The 15,331-nt window shown below is 38.7% G+C and overlaps 1 non-coding gene across 1 annotated transcript; it reads right to left on the bottom strand.

The window, feature by feature from the left end:
* Nucleotides 1-6,855: 6,855 nt before the first annotated feature.
* Nucleotides 6,856-6,959, bottom strand: LOC112731169 (small nucleolar RNA R71). Its single transcript, XR_003166959.1, has one exon. It is a non-coding gene; the product is annotated as a small nucleolar RNA R71 (small nucleolar RNA).
* Nucleotides 6,960-15,331: the final 8,372 nt, after the last annotated feature.

The following is a 15,331-nucleotide window of genomic DNA, read 5'->3' as shown; positions in this document are numbered from 1 at the left end:
CTAACTGCTTTGTTAGAAAGTCCAATTGCTGATTGAATTCAGCAGCTTGTTTTACAGGACTGAGTTCAGCAGTTGCTGTTTTAACCTCTTCTTTCATGGAAGAGTCATTGCTTAGGTACAGATGCTGATTCCTGGCAACTGTATCAATGAGCTCTTGAGCCTCTTCAATTGTCTTTCTCATGTGGATAGATCCACCAGCTGAGTAATCTAGAGACATCTGAGCTCCTTCAGCAAGCCCATAATAGAAGATGTCTAACTGAACCCACTCTGAAAACATTTCAAAGGGGCATTTTCTTAGCATCTCTCTGTATCTCTCCCAGGCATCATAAAGAGATTCATTATCTCCTTGTTTAAAGCCTTGGATGTCCAGCCTTAGCTGTGTCATCCGTTTTGGGGGAAAGTATTGATTCAGGAATTTTTCTGTCAGCTGTTTCCAAGTCCTTATGCTGGCCTTAGGTTGGTTATTTAACCACCTCTTAGCTCGATCTTTCACAGCAAATGGAAACAGTAATAGTCTGTAGACATCCTGATCTATTTCCTTATCATGTACTGTGTCAGCAATTTGTAAAAACTGTGCCAGAAACTCTGTAGGTTCTTCCTGTGGAAGACCGGAATACTGGCAATTTTGCTGCACCATGATAATGAGCTGAGGATTCAACTCAAAGCTACTGACTCCAATGGAGGGTATGCAGATACTACTCCCATATGAAGCAGTAGAGGGGTTAGAATATGACCCCAGAGTCCTCCTGGACTGTTCATTTTCGCTTATGTCCATGATGGAGAAAGGGAGATGATGTAAAATAGAGAAAATATTTTTATTTATTTATTTATTTATTTATTTCAAAAATGAAATAAATTAAAATAAAATAAATAAAAAAAATTGAGTGAAGAATTTCGAAAAACTGAGGAGAGAGAAAGTGGTTAAGAAGTTTTGAAAAGGATATGATGATTTTTTTTTGAAAAGAGTTTTAAATTTTAAAATAAAAATCTGAATTTTAGAAATAGATTTCGAAAATTTGCTTTTAAAACAGAGAGCAAAGATATTTTTGAATTTAAAGAGGAGAGAGAAAACAATAAGATAGCACAAGATTTAAAATTTTTAGATCTGATGCTCCTTGTTTTCGAAAATTTTTAAGGGAAAAACACTAAGGAACACCAAACTTAAAAATTTTAAGATCAAGACACAAGGAAAACTCAAGAACACTTTGAAGATTCACAAGAACACAAGAACACGAAGGAAGAATACCAAACTTAAAATTTTTAGAAAACCAAACTAAAATTTTCGAAAAACACAGAGAAATCAACAAGAAAACACCAAACTTAAAATTTGGCACAGGATTTAATAGAAAAATTATTTTTGAAAAAGATTTTAACAAGAAAATAAGGATTCTAAAGTTTTAGCACGACAATAATACTAGACTCTAAACAAAAAGAGAAATTTTTCCTAATCTAAGCAACAAAATAAACCGTTAGTTGTCAAAACACGAACAATCCCCGGCAACGGCACCAAAAACTTGGTGCACAATTTGTGAATCACACTTTTCACAACTCGTACCACTAACCAGCAAGTGCACTGGGTCGTCCAAGTAATACCTCACGTGAGTAAGGGTCGAATCCCACGGAGATTGTTAGTTTGGAGCAATCTATGGTTATCTTGTAAATCTTAGTCAGGAAGTCTATTATGTTTATCAGTTGAATTGCGAATAACCAAGAGAGCATAAATTAAAGGTTACTTGTTATGCAGTAATGGAGAATATGTTGGAGTTTTGGAGATGCTTTGTCTTCTGAATCTCTGCTTTCCTCTGTCTTCTAATTCACGCACGCACGTCCTCCTATGGCAAGCTGTATGTAGGGGATCACCATCGTCAATGGCTACATCCCATCCTCTCAGTGAAGAATATGCTCACATGCTCTGTCACAGCACGGCTAATCATCTGTCGGTTCTCGATCATACTGGAATAGGATTCTTCATCCTTTTGCGTCTGTCACTAACGCCCAGCACTCGCGAGTTTGAAGCTCGTCACAGTCATTCGATCATTGAATCCTACTCGGAATACCACAGACAAGGTTTAGACTTTCTGGATTCTCATGAATGCCGCCATCAGTTCTAGCTTATACCACGGAGATTCTGATTAAGGAATCTAAGAGATACTCATTCAATCGGATATAAAATGGAGGTGGTTATCAGGCACACATTCATGGTTTGAGGAAGGTGATGAATGTCACGGATCATCACCTTCATCACAGTTAAGCGCGAATGAACATCTTAGATAGGAACAAGTGTGTTTGAATGGAAAACAGAAATACTTGCATTACTTCATCGAGACACAGCAGAGCTCCTCACCCCCAACAATGGAGTTTAGAGACTCATGCCGTCAAAGAGTACAAAGTTCAGATCTAAAATGTCATGAGATTCAAAATAAGTCTCTAAAAGTTGTTTAAATACTAAACTAGTAGCCTAGGTTTACAAAAAGTGAGTAGACTATGACAGATGGTGCAGAGATCCACTTCTGGGGCCCACTTGGTGTGTGCTGGGGCTGAGACTTAAGCAATTCACGTGCATAAGGCCATTTTGGGCGTTCAACGCCAGGTTTGGATCCATTTCTGGCGTTGAACTCCAACTTTTGATCCTTTTCTGGCGCTGGACGCCAGAATTGGGCAGAGAACTGGCGTTGAATGCCAGTTTACGTCATCTATCCTTGTGAAAAGTATGGACTATTATATATTGCTGGAAAGCCCTGGATGTCTACTTTCCAACGAAATTGGAAGCGCGCCATTTCGAGTTCTGTAGCTCCAAAAACTCCACTTTGAGTGCAGGGAGGTCAGAATCCAACAGCATTAGCAGTCCTTTTTCAGCCTAAATCAGATTTTTGCTCAGCTCCCTCAATTTCAGCCAGAAGAATACCTGAAATTACAGAAAAACACACAACTCATAGTAAAGCCCAGAAATATGAATTTTTCCTAAAAACTAATAGAATTAAACTAAAAAATAACTAAAACATACTAAAAACTATATGAAATTAACCCCAAAAAGCGTATAAAATATCCGCTCATCAATAGCTTAGTTTAAATTGAAAATATAAAAGGAAGTAAACTAGAGACTTGAACAGAATAAAAACAACCCACACCTTGTATATATAGCATTACATGTTAGTTAGTTAACAACATTTCATCAAGGAGAAACATTAGAACTTTAAAGCCACCTTAAGATTTACATTGAGAATAATGGGAACTCTTAATTTTTACTTGCATGACATACATAACTGATATATGATTTTTGAGTTAGAGAACACACAGCCTGTGAGTTTTGAGCTTAATTATATGGTTACATTCAAACCATAATTTTTATTTCTGTGTGTTCCATCATTCTTTTTTTATTCTGGTGTTCTTTACTTTGTTTTAATCTATATGTCCGATTATAGAATAGAAATACATACCAAGAGAGTAATTGAGGCCATTGTTTGATTTTAGCTCACTTATCCCAAATTAGCCTACCTTTTACATCACCCTTGTTAGCCCCCTTGAGCCTTTAAATCCCCTCTTATTCTACAAACCACATTACTAGCCTTAAGCAGAAAAACAAAATAAAAATCCCAAGTTGAATCCTTGGTTAGCTTAAGATAGAAATTGTGTAATTGTTTAAGTGTGGGAAACCTATTGGGAACATGGATGATAAAAAAAAAGGGTAGAAAGTTGAAAAGAATAAAATAATTCAAAATAAAAATTTTTGGGAAGCATGCTCATGTGAAATCAAAATAATTGAATTACCATGTGCATTAAAAAATTTTTTTTTCAGTATTTGAATAAAGGGGATACAAAAGAATTTTCCAAATGCAAAAAGCAATGCACATGGGATAAAAGTAAATAAAAAGTAAATATGAGCATGTAACATCAAAAGTGGGAAAATATGGGTAAAATAGGTAAAGAAGCTTTGCTTTACAAAGTATGTATGTTAGGTGAGATCTTAGACTAATCAAGGATTCACTTAATTAGCTCACTTAGCCTTATACATATACCCTTACCTTTACCTTGGCCCCATTACAACCTTAATTAAAGACCTCATGACTTTTGTATGCCTATATTCTATAATTGTTGATTGGTTAGATGAAGAACAAAGTCATAGAAAGTAAGGATAAAAAGAAGAATAGAGTGATTGACCCAATAAACACTAAGTGACTAGAGAGTAAACACAAAATTCAGTGAGGGTTCAATAGCTCATTAATATATATCTCTGCTTGAATTATTAATTGTCTTGCAAGTTTATAAAATATTTTTCTTTCCCATCTCAATTGTAAAAGTGCTTTATCATTATCTAAGGTCTGGCTATATATATGATTCCTTGAGAAATGTGAATTAATTCAACTACATGTAAGCTTTATATACAAGTAAATAAAAATAATTAGAATTGCATAATGCATTTAGGTAGTTGCATTTAGAATAGATTGCATTGCATGAGATTCCACCACTTTAACCTTACCTTACTCTTTATCTTGGATTTAGCATGAGGACATGCTATTGTTTAAGTGTGGGGAGGTTGATAAACCCATATTTTATGATATATATTGTGCTCAAATTGAGTGATTTATTCAATCCTTCACCCACTTATTCATATTAATTGCATGGTTTTACTTTCCCTTCCTTATTAATGATGTATGTGAAAAACATGTTTCCTATGCTTAAAAATAATTATTTTGATTATCCTTTATTTCTATTCGATGCCGTGATTCGTGTGTTGAGTAGTTTCAGATCTTCTAAGACAGGAATGACTTAAAGGATGGAAAGGAAACATACAAAAATGGAAGAAAAGCACAAAACGGAGTTTTTGAAGAAACATGCAATGACGCGATCGCATGGACGACGCAGCCGCATGCCAGCGCGAATTAACAGCGACGCGACCGCGTGATTGACGCGATCGCGCACCTTGAGCGAAACGCATATGACGCGGACGCATGACTGACGCGACTGCGTGGCAAGGAAAATCCCAATTGACGCGACCGCGTAACCCACGCGGACGCGTGACAGAGGCCACGCACCAGAAATTACAGAAAATGCTCCCAGCGATTTCTGAAGCCCTTTTTGGCCCAAATCCAAGTCCAGAAGGCACAGATCAGAGGTTATGAAGTGAGGGAATACATCCATTCAGAGGAGAGTCTCCAATTAGTTAGTATTCATGAATTAGATGTAGTTTTGAGGGAGAGGTTCTCTCCTCTCTCTTTTAGGATTTAGATTTAGGATTTTATTCGCTTTCAGGATTATCTCTTTTTATCAGGTTCAATATTCCTTTTTATTTATCTTCTCGATTTAGTTTATGAATTCTTCTATGTTACAGATTATTCATTTGAATTAATGTTATTTGAGGTATTTCAGTTTATTATTGCCTTCTTTTATTTATATTGCTGTTGTTTCCAATCTGAAGACATTTTTATTCCGGTAGATTTACTTTTCCCTTTTTGGTCTTGGTTAAGAAATCAGTAACTCAGGAGTATCAAACTCAAACATGATTGATAATTGTTATCTTTGCTAATTGAATTGAACTTCAATAATCCCAATCTTTCCTTAGGGATTAACTAGGATTTGAAGATCAAACTAATTAGTCACTTGACTTTTCTTTACTTTAAGTAAAGACTAACTGAGTGGAATTAAGATTCAATCTTCATCATCATTGATAAGGATAACTAGGATAGGACTTCTAATTTCTCATACCTTGCCAAAAGTTTATTTTACAGTTATTTATTTACTTTACAGTCTTTTACTTATTTCAATTGCAATTTAAATTACTTATTCCTCATCTTAAAAACCCCAATTTACAATCTTCATAACCAATAATAAGAACATACTTCCCTGTAGTTCCTTGAGAAGACAACCCGAGGTTTAAATACTTCGGTTATCAATTTATTTAGGGGTTTGTTACTTGTGACAACCAAAACGTTTGTACGAGGGGATTTCTGTTGGTTTAGAAACTATATTTACAACACAACTATTTTTATAAAATTCTTTACCGGCAAAAAAATCCTAACGTCAGCGGATAACTAGATTGATCATTTTTCTTTTGTTTTGTTTAATCTCATTTGAGTGATTTACTTTCAGTTTTAGTTATTTTTTTCCCTTTACCCCTTACCCGTTTGTGGTGTTATCTTCATTTTTTTTACAATTCAGTTCACTAACCCACTAACTGTTTGATATATTGCATCACTCACACTAATAGCACCCCTAACAGCAGTAATTTCTCCATGAATTCTCTTTCCTACTTTTTGCTCTGTTGGTTATATGACAGGTAGAAGAAGCAGGGCTTCAACTTCCTTTGATTCTGAACCTGAGATGACCCTCCTTAGATTAAGGAGGGAAGCAAGAGGAAAGAGAGTCGTTGGTGCTGAGGAAGATGAGGAGTACTTTGAACCAGACATGGATGAGAATATGGAGAACCAACATGAAGAAGAGGCTCACAACCATGGCAGAGAAGGTCCAGTGCATCATGCTGGGTAAGAGAGAAGAGTTTTAGGCTCTTACATCAATCCAAACCCAGGAAATTGCAGAAGTAGCATCCAAAAGCCAACCATACATGCCAATAACTTTGAACTAAAGCCACAGCTCATCACCCTTGTTCAGAACAACTGTTCATTCGGAGGAAGTGTCTAAGAAGACCCCAATCAACACCTCACCACCTTCCTAAGGATATGTGATAATGTGAAGTCAAATGGTGTTCATCCTGACACCTATAGATTGTTTTTGTTCCCCTTTTCACTCAAAGACAAAGCATCTAAATGACTGGAATCTTTCCCGAAGGAGAGTTTAACAATCTGAGAAGATGTGGTGAACAAATTCTTGGCGAGATTCTACCCTCCTCAGAGAATTAACAGGTTGAGAGTTGAAGTACAAACATTCAGGCAACAAGATGGTGAAACTCTCTATGAAGCATGGGAGAGGTTTAAGGACTTGACAAGAAGGTGCCCATCAGACATGTTCAATGAATGGGTGCAGTTACATATTTTCTATGAGGGTCTCTCTTATGAATCAAAGAAGGCAGTAGACCACTCATCCAGGGGATCTCTGAACAAGAAGAAGACCATTGAAGAAGCCATAGATGTCATTGAGACTGTAGTCGAGAATGACTACTTCTATGCTTCTAAAAGAGGCAATACTAGAGGAGTGATGGAGCTGAACAACGTGGATGCACTGCTGGCTTGGAACAAGTTGATCACCAAACAGTTGGCTGACCTTACCAAGAAGATGGAAAGGAACCAAGTAGCAGCAATCACCACCTCATCAACAGCTCAAGAAGGAGTGAATGCAGAGGCAGAGGGTGATCAGGAACAAGCCAACTACATTGGGAACTCACCTAGGCAGACCCATGATCCATACTCCAAAACTTATAATCCTGGTTGGAGGAACCACCCAAACTTTGGGTAGGGAAATCAACAAGATCAAGGCCAAGATCAAAGACGTCACAATCCCAACAACAATATAGCTCACCAACATTCCACACAGAGATCATATCAGCACCCACCTAACAATACCTCTCAACATCCATATCAAAACCAAAATGGCCCGTCTCATCCCTCTAATCTCAACTCACCATCATCCGAAGATAGACTCTCAAGGATTGAGACTCTACTTGAACGTATATGCAAAGAAGTTCAAGACTGTAAAATGTTCAGAGAGGAAGTGCAATCCAATATGTAAAATCAAGATGCTGCCATCAAGAAACTTGAGACACAAATTGGCTACCTATTTAAGCAAATTCCTAGCCATAACCTTTGTAGCAACACTGATTCACACCCAAAGGAGGAGTGTCAGGCTATCACCCTCAGAAGTGGAAAGGAATTGAAGGAGACCTCCAAGAAACCACAAGAGAAGGACTCAATTGAAAAGGAAGAAGGACAAGATGAAGTTCAAGTTCCCACTTCCAATACACATAAAAAATGGGAAGTGCTGAAGCCATACGTTCCAAAAGTCCCATACCCTCAGCAATTGGAAAAAAGGGGGATGACAGCCAGTTCTTAAGATTTTTTAGAAATCTTCAAGAAACTACAGATTAACATACCCTTTGCTGAAGCAATAGAGCAAATGCCGCTCTATGCCAAGTTCTTAAAGGAATTGATGACCAAGAAGAGAAGCTGGAAGAACAATGAGACTGTGATACTAACCGAAGAATGTAGTGTCATCATTCAGCACAAACTACCCCAGAAATTGAAGGATCCTAGGAGCTTCCAGATTCCTTGTATTATAGGGGAAATCACAGTGGAAAAGGCCCCATGTGATTTAGGAGCCAGCATAAATCTGATGTCTGTAGCTATAATGAGAAAAATGAGGATTGAAGAGGCCAAACCAAAAAAAATGGCCCTACAACTGGCAGACCGATCATTCAAGTTTCCTCACGGCATAGTAGAAGACTTGCTAGTGAAGGTATGAGATTTTATCTTCCCAGCAGACTTTGTAGTGTTGTATATGAAGGAAGGAGCCAATGCTTCTATCATCCTGGGAAGACCATTCTTAGCCACGGCTGGAGCTATCATTGATGTCCAAAAAGGTGAACTTACCTTGAGATTACACAATGAGAAGATGATATTCAATGTGTTCAAGGCCATGAGTTACCTACAAGAACCATTGGGAGAATGTTTAAGGTTGAATTCACTGGAAGATGCAGTACAAGAGACTTTTGAAGAAGAAGAACTTGAGGGGTTAACAGAAGAGGAATCAGCATCAAGCGAAGAGGCTGCAACAGCGGAGGTTCATGTTCAGGGCACACTAGAAGAGGAGAATGAAAGAAAAGAAGCACCCAAACTTGAACTCAAAGCATTGCTACCCACTCTCAAATATACATATTTAGGAGAAAATAAAAGTTACCCAGTGATCATAAACTCAGCCCTCAGCCAAGAACAAGAGGAGGAACTACTCCAAGTATTACAAAAGCATAAGGATGCCATTGGATGGACCCTCGCTGACCTGAAGGGAATCCGTTCGCCCATATGCATGCATAAGATACTGCTAGAAGATGATACCAAACCATCCATCCAACCCCAAAGGAGGCTAAATCCAGTCATGAAAGAAGTGGTATAGAAGAAAGTCATGAAGCTGTAGCAAGGAGGGGTAATCTACCCAATTTCGGATAGTCCATGGGTCAGCCCCGTCCAAGTGGTCCCCAAGAAAGGAGGAATCACTGTAGTACCCAATGAGAGGAACGAACTCATCCCTACAAGAACGGTCACAAGATGGAGGATGTGCATTGACTACAGAAAACTCAATGAAGCCACAAGAAAAGACCACTTCCCACTCCCCTTCATGGATCAGATGTTGGAAAGACTTGCAGGACACGCATATTACTATTTTCTAGATGGGTACTCAGGATATAATCAAATAGTGGTTGATCCAAGAGACCAGGAGAAAACGTCATTTACTTGCCTATGTGGAGTGTTTGCATACAGGCGCATGCCATTTGGGCTATGTAATGCTCCTGCAACGTTTCAACGCTGCATGCTCTCTATCTTCTCAGATATGATAGAGAAATTCATTGAAGTCTTTATGGATGACTTTTCAGTATTCGGAGATTCCTTTCCTAATTGCCTAAATCACCTTGCCCTGGTATTAAAAAGATGTCAAGAAACCAATCTGGTCTTGAATTGGGAAAAATGCCACTTTATGGTGACATGAGGAATAGTCCTTGGCCATAAGGTTTCTAACCAAGCCATTGAGGTAGACAGAGCTAAGGTGGAACTCATTGAAAAATTACCCCCACCAAGTGATGTCAAGGCAATTAGGAGCTTTTTAGGGCATGCTGGTTTTTACAGAAGATTTATTAAAGATTTTTCAAAGATAGCCAAGCCCTTAAGCAATCTCCTTGTATCCGATTCACCATTTATCTTTGATGAAAAGTGCATGCTAGCATTCGAAAACTTGAAAAAGAGGCTGTCCTCTGCCCCTATCATTTCCCCACCTGATTGGAACTTATCATTTGAACTGATGTGCGATGCATCTGATTTTGCAGTTGGGGCAGTGTTCGGACAGAGGAAAGATAACTTGGTCCATGTGATATACTATGCCAGCAAAGTTCTCAATGACACTCAAAGAAATTATACCACTACTGAAAAGGAGTTACTGGCAATAGTTTTTGCATTTGACAAGTTTAGATCATACCTCATTGGTGCCAAAGTGATCGTTTTCACAGATCACACAGCACTTAAATACTTATTTGCCAAGCAAGAATCAAAACCAAGACTGATTAGATGGATCTTGTTGTTGCAGGAATTCAATATTGAGATCAGAGACAAGAAAGGAGTGGAGAACAACGTAGCCGATCACCTATCCAGAATCCCTCATGACAAAGGTGGAACACATGATGCCAGTGTGAATGAGTGCTTCCCAGATGAGCAGTTAATGACGGTTCACAAAGCACCCTGGTTTGCAGACATTGCCAATTTCAAGGCAACTGGGGCTTTACCTCCAGAGATCAACAAACATAAAAAAAGAAAGCTCATCAATGACGCAAAATATTTTGTTTGGGATGAGCCATATCTCTTCAAGAAGTATTCAGATGGAATCCTGAGAAGATTTATTTTAGAAGAAGAGGGACGAGAGGTCCTGTGGAACTGCCACGACTTGTGCTATGGAGGCTATTTTGGAGGGGAAAGAACTGCAGCCAAGGTGTTACAAAGTGGATTCTTTTGGCCCACCCTTTTCAAGGATGCCAAAGAATTAGTAAAGAACTGCAATGAATGCCAAAGAGCTGGAAACTTACCCAAAAGAAATGAGATGCCACAGAATTTAATCTTAGAACTGGAACTGTTTGATGTGTGGGGAATCGATTTCATGGGACCATTCCCAACCTCATATTCAAACAAGTATATCTTGGTAGCAGTGGATTACGTTTTCAAGTGGGTAGAGGCTATTGCAACCCCAACAAATAATAACAAGGTGGTCATGAACTTCCTTAGAAAGAATATCTTTAGCTGGTTCGGAGTCCCACGAGCACTCATCAGTGATGGAGGGAGCCATTTTTGTAACAGACCACTAGAAGCTCTCCTCCTACGATACGGGGTGAAACACAAGGTTGCCACACTTTACCACCCCCAAACAAGTGGGCAAACTGAGATATCTAACAGAGAGCTAAAAAGGATTCTGGAAAAGACTGTAGGAGCATCAAGAAAGGACTGGTCAAAGAAGCTAGATGACGCTCTTTGGGCATACAGAACGGCATTCAAAACACCAATCAGGATGTCCCCATATCAACTGGTGTATGGAAAGGCCTGTCATTTACCATTGGAGCTGGAACACAAAGTCCTCTGGGCTCTCAAGCTACTAAATTTTGATAGCGTCGCTGCTGGTGAAAAAAGGATCTTGCAGCTGCAGGAAATGGAGGAGTTTAGATCTCAAGCCTATGAAAATGCCAAGATCTATAAGGAAAAGGCAAAGAGAAGTGGTGCACGAATTGTAAATCACACTTTTCACAACTCGTACCACTAACCAGCAAGTGCACTAGGTCATCCAAGTAATACCTTACGTGAGTAAGGGTCGAATCCCACGGAGATTGTTGGCTTGAAGCAATCTATGGTTATCTTGTAATTCTTAGTCAGGATATCAATTATAATTATCAGTTTGGATTGCAAAAAATAAAAGAGCATGAATTAAATACTTGTTATGCAGTAATGGAGAATATGTTAGAGTTTTGGAGATGCTTTGTCTTCTGAATCTCTGCTTTCCCCCTGTCTTCTTCTTCACGCACGCAAGGTTCCTCCTATGGCAAGCTGTGTGTTGGTGGATCACCGTTGTCAATGGCCACCATCCGTTCTCTCAGTGAAAATGGTCTAGGTGTGCTGTCACCGCACGGCTAATCATCTGTCGGTTCTCACTCATGCTGGAATAGGATCCATTGATCCTTTTACGTCGGTCACTACGCCCAACCTTTGTGAGTTTGAAGCTCGTCACAGTCATTCAATCCCTGAATCCTACTTGGAATAACACAGACAAGGTTTAGACTTTCCGGATTCTTAAGAATGCTGTCAATGGATTCTAGCTTATACCACGAAGATTCTGATTAAGGAATCCAAGAGATAATCATTCAATCGAAGGTAGAACGGAGGTGGTTTTCAGGCACGCATTCATAGGTTGAGAATGGTGATGACTGTCACGGATCATCACATCCATCATATTGAAGTGCGAATGAACGTCTTAGATAGAAACAAGCGTGTTTGAATAGAAAACAGAAATAATTGCATTAATTCATCGGGACACAGCAGAGCTCCTCACCCCCAACAATGGATTTTAGAGACTCATACTGTCAAAGAGTACAAAGTTCAGATCTAAAAATGTCATGAGGTGTAAAATAAATCTCTAAAAGTTGTTTAAATACTAAACTAGTAACCTAGGTTTACAGAAAATGAGTAAACTAAGATAGATAGTGCAGAGATCCACTTCTGGGGCCCACTTGGTGTGTGTTGGGGATGAGACTTGAGCTTTACACATGCCTAGGCTGTTTCTAGAGTTAAACACCAGGTTGTAACCTGTTTCTGGCGTTTAACTCCAACTTGTAACCTGTTTCTGGCGTTAATGCAACATGGAACTGGCGTTGAACGCCAGTTTATATCGTCTATCCTTGAGAAAAGTATGAACTATTATATATTTCTGGAAAGCCCTGGATGTCTACTTTCCAACGCAATTGAGAGCGTGCCAATTGGAATCCTGTAGCTCCAAAAAATTTATTCCGAGTGCAAGGAGGTCAGAATCCAACAACATCAGCAATCCTTTTTCAGCCTGAATAAGATTTTTGCTCAGCTCCCTCAATTTTAGCCAGAAAATACCTGAAATTACAGAAAAACACACAAACTCATATTAAACTCCAGAAATGTGATTTTTATTTAAAAAATAATAAAAATATAATAAAAAGTGACTAAAACATATTAAAAACTACCTACAAATAATGCCAAAAAGCGTATAAATTATCCGCTCATCACAACACCAAACTTAAATTGTTGCTTGTCCCCAAGCAACTAAAAACAAAGTAGGATAAAAAGAAGAGAATATAAAATGAATTCCAAAACCATCTATGAAGATTAGTCTTAATTAGATGAGCGGGGCTATTAGCTTTTTGCTTCTGAACAGTTTTGGCATCTCACTTTATCCTTTGAAGTTCAGAATGATTGGCATCTATAGGAACTCAGAATTTAGATAGTGTTATTGATTCTCCTAGTTCAGTATGTTGATTCTTGAACACAGCTACTTTATGAGTCTTGGCCGTGGCCCTAAGCACTCTGTTTTCCAGTATTACAACTGGATACATACATGCCACAGACACATAACTGGGTGAACCTTTTCAGATTGTGACTCAGCTTTGCTAAAGTCCCCAATTAGAGGTGTCCAGGGTTCTTAAGCACACTCTGTTTTTGCTTTGGACCTCGACTTTAACCGCTCAGTCTCAAGTTTTCACTTGACACCTTCACGCCACAAGCACATGGTTAGGGACTGCTTGGTTTAGCCGCTTAGGCCAGGATTTTATTCCTGTGGGACCTCCTATCCACTGATGCTCAAAGTCTTGGATCCTTTTTATTACCCTTGCCTTTTGGTTTTAAGGGCTATTGGCTTTTTGCTCTTGCCTTTTGGTTTAAAGAGCTTTTGGCTTTTTCTGCCTGCTTTTTTTTTTCTTGCTCTCTTCTTTCTTTTTTTTTTTCGCATATTTTTTTTCTGCAAGCTTTGTTCTTCACTGCTTTTTCTTGCTTCAAGAATCATTTTTATGATTTTTCAGATTATCAAATAACATTTCTCCTTTTTCATCATTCTTTCAAGAGCCAACAATTTTAACATTCATAAACAACAAATTCAAAAGACATATGCACTGTTCAAGCATTCATTCAAAAAACAAAAAGTATTGCCACCACATCAGAATAATTAAACTATTTTAAAATTCAAAATTCATGTACTTCTTTTTCTTTTTCAGAAAACATTTTTCATTTAAGAAAGGTGATGGATTCATAGGACATTCATATCTTTAAGACATAGACACTTAGATACTAGTGATCATGTAATAAGACCCAAACATAAATAAACATAAAGCATAGTAAACGAAAAACAGAGAAATAAGAACAAGGAGATTAAGGAATGGGTCCACCTTAGTGAGGGTGGCGTATTCCTCTTCTTGAAGAACCAATGGTGCTCTTGAACTCCTCTATGTCTCTTGCTTGTCTTTGTTGCTCCTTCCTCATAGCTCTTTGATCTGCAGTCAAATGCTCTACCACTGAACTATGGACCCTTGAGATGAACCTCTCCATCTCTCATGACTCGGGGGTGGAACCAACTGCCTTTCTTTTCCTCTTTCTAGAGGTTTCCCCGGCCTTAGGTGCCATAAATGGTTATGGAAAAACAAAAAGCAACGCTTTTTTTCCACACCAAACTTAAAAGGTTTGCTCGTCCTCGAGCAAAAGAAGATAGAAGGGAGTAGAAGGAGAAGTGGAGGAGAAGGAGGTGTGTGAATGGGTGAGTATGGGAGGGGAATGGTTTGAATTGGAATGGTGAGGTAGGTGGGAATCCTGTGGGGTCCACAGATCCTGAGGGGTCAAGGACTTAGCATCCCTGCTCCATTGAGGCATGCAAAATGCCCTTGGTGTGCAATCCTGGCATTTAACGCCAGACTGCTGCTTGTTTCTGGCGTTAAACGCCAGCTTTTTCCCTTTCTTGGCGTTGAACGCCAACTTGGTGCTTATTTTTGGCGTTTAACGCCAGCTTGATGCTTCTTTCTGGCGTTAAACGCCAGTCTGATGCTTCTTACTGGCGTATAAACGCCAGTAAGCTCTTCCTCCAGGGTGAGCTATTTTAATGCTATTTTTGACTTTGCTTTGATTTTTGTAACTCCACATGATCATCATCCTAAAGAAAACATAAAATAAAAATGGAAAACAGAAAATTAACATAGATAAGTAAAAACTGGGTTGCCTCCCAATAAGCGCTTCTTTATTGTCAATAGCTTGACAGTGAGCTCTCATGGAGCCTCACAGATAATCAGAGTAGGGTTGGGGCCTCTCAACACCAAACTTAGAGTTTGGTTGTGGCCTCCTGATGAGCGGATAATTTATACGCTTTTTGGCATTGTTTTTAGTATGTTTTTAGTATATTTTAATTAGTTTTTATTATGTTTTTAGTAGTTTTTAAATAAAAATCACTCTTCTGGACTTTACTATGAGTTTCTGTGTTTTTCTATGATTTCAGGTATTTTCTGGCTGAAATTGAGGGACCTAAGCAAAAATCTAATTCAGAGGCTGAAAAAGGACCGCAGACGCTGTTGGATTCTGACCTCCCTGCACTCAAAGTGGATTTTCTGGAGCTATAGAAGCCCAATTGGCGCGCTCTC

The sequence above is a fragment of the Arachis hypogaea genome, chromosome 12 (assembly GCF_003086295.3).
Source record: "Arachis hypogaea cultivar Tifrunner chromosome 12, arahy.Tifrunner.gnm2.J5K5, whole genome shotgun sequence".
NCBI lineage: Eukaryota > Viridiplantae > Streptophyta > Magnoliopsida > Fabales > Fabaceae > Arachis > Arachis hypogaea.
This window is presented reverse-complemented; position numbering and strand designations above follow the sequence as displayed.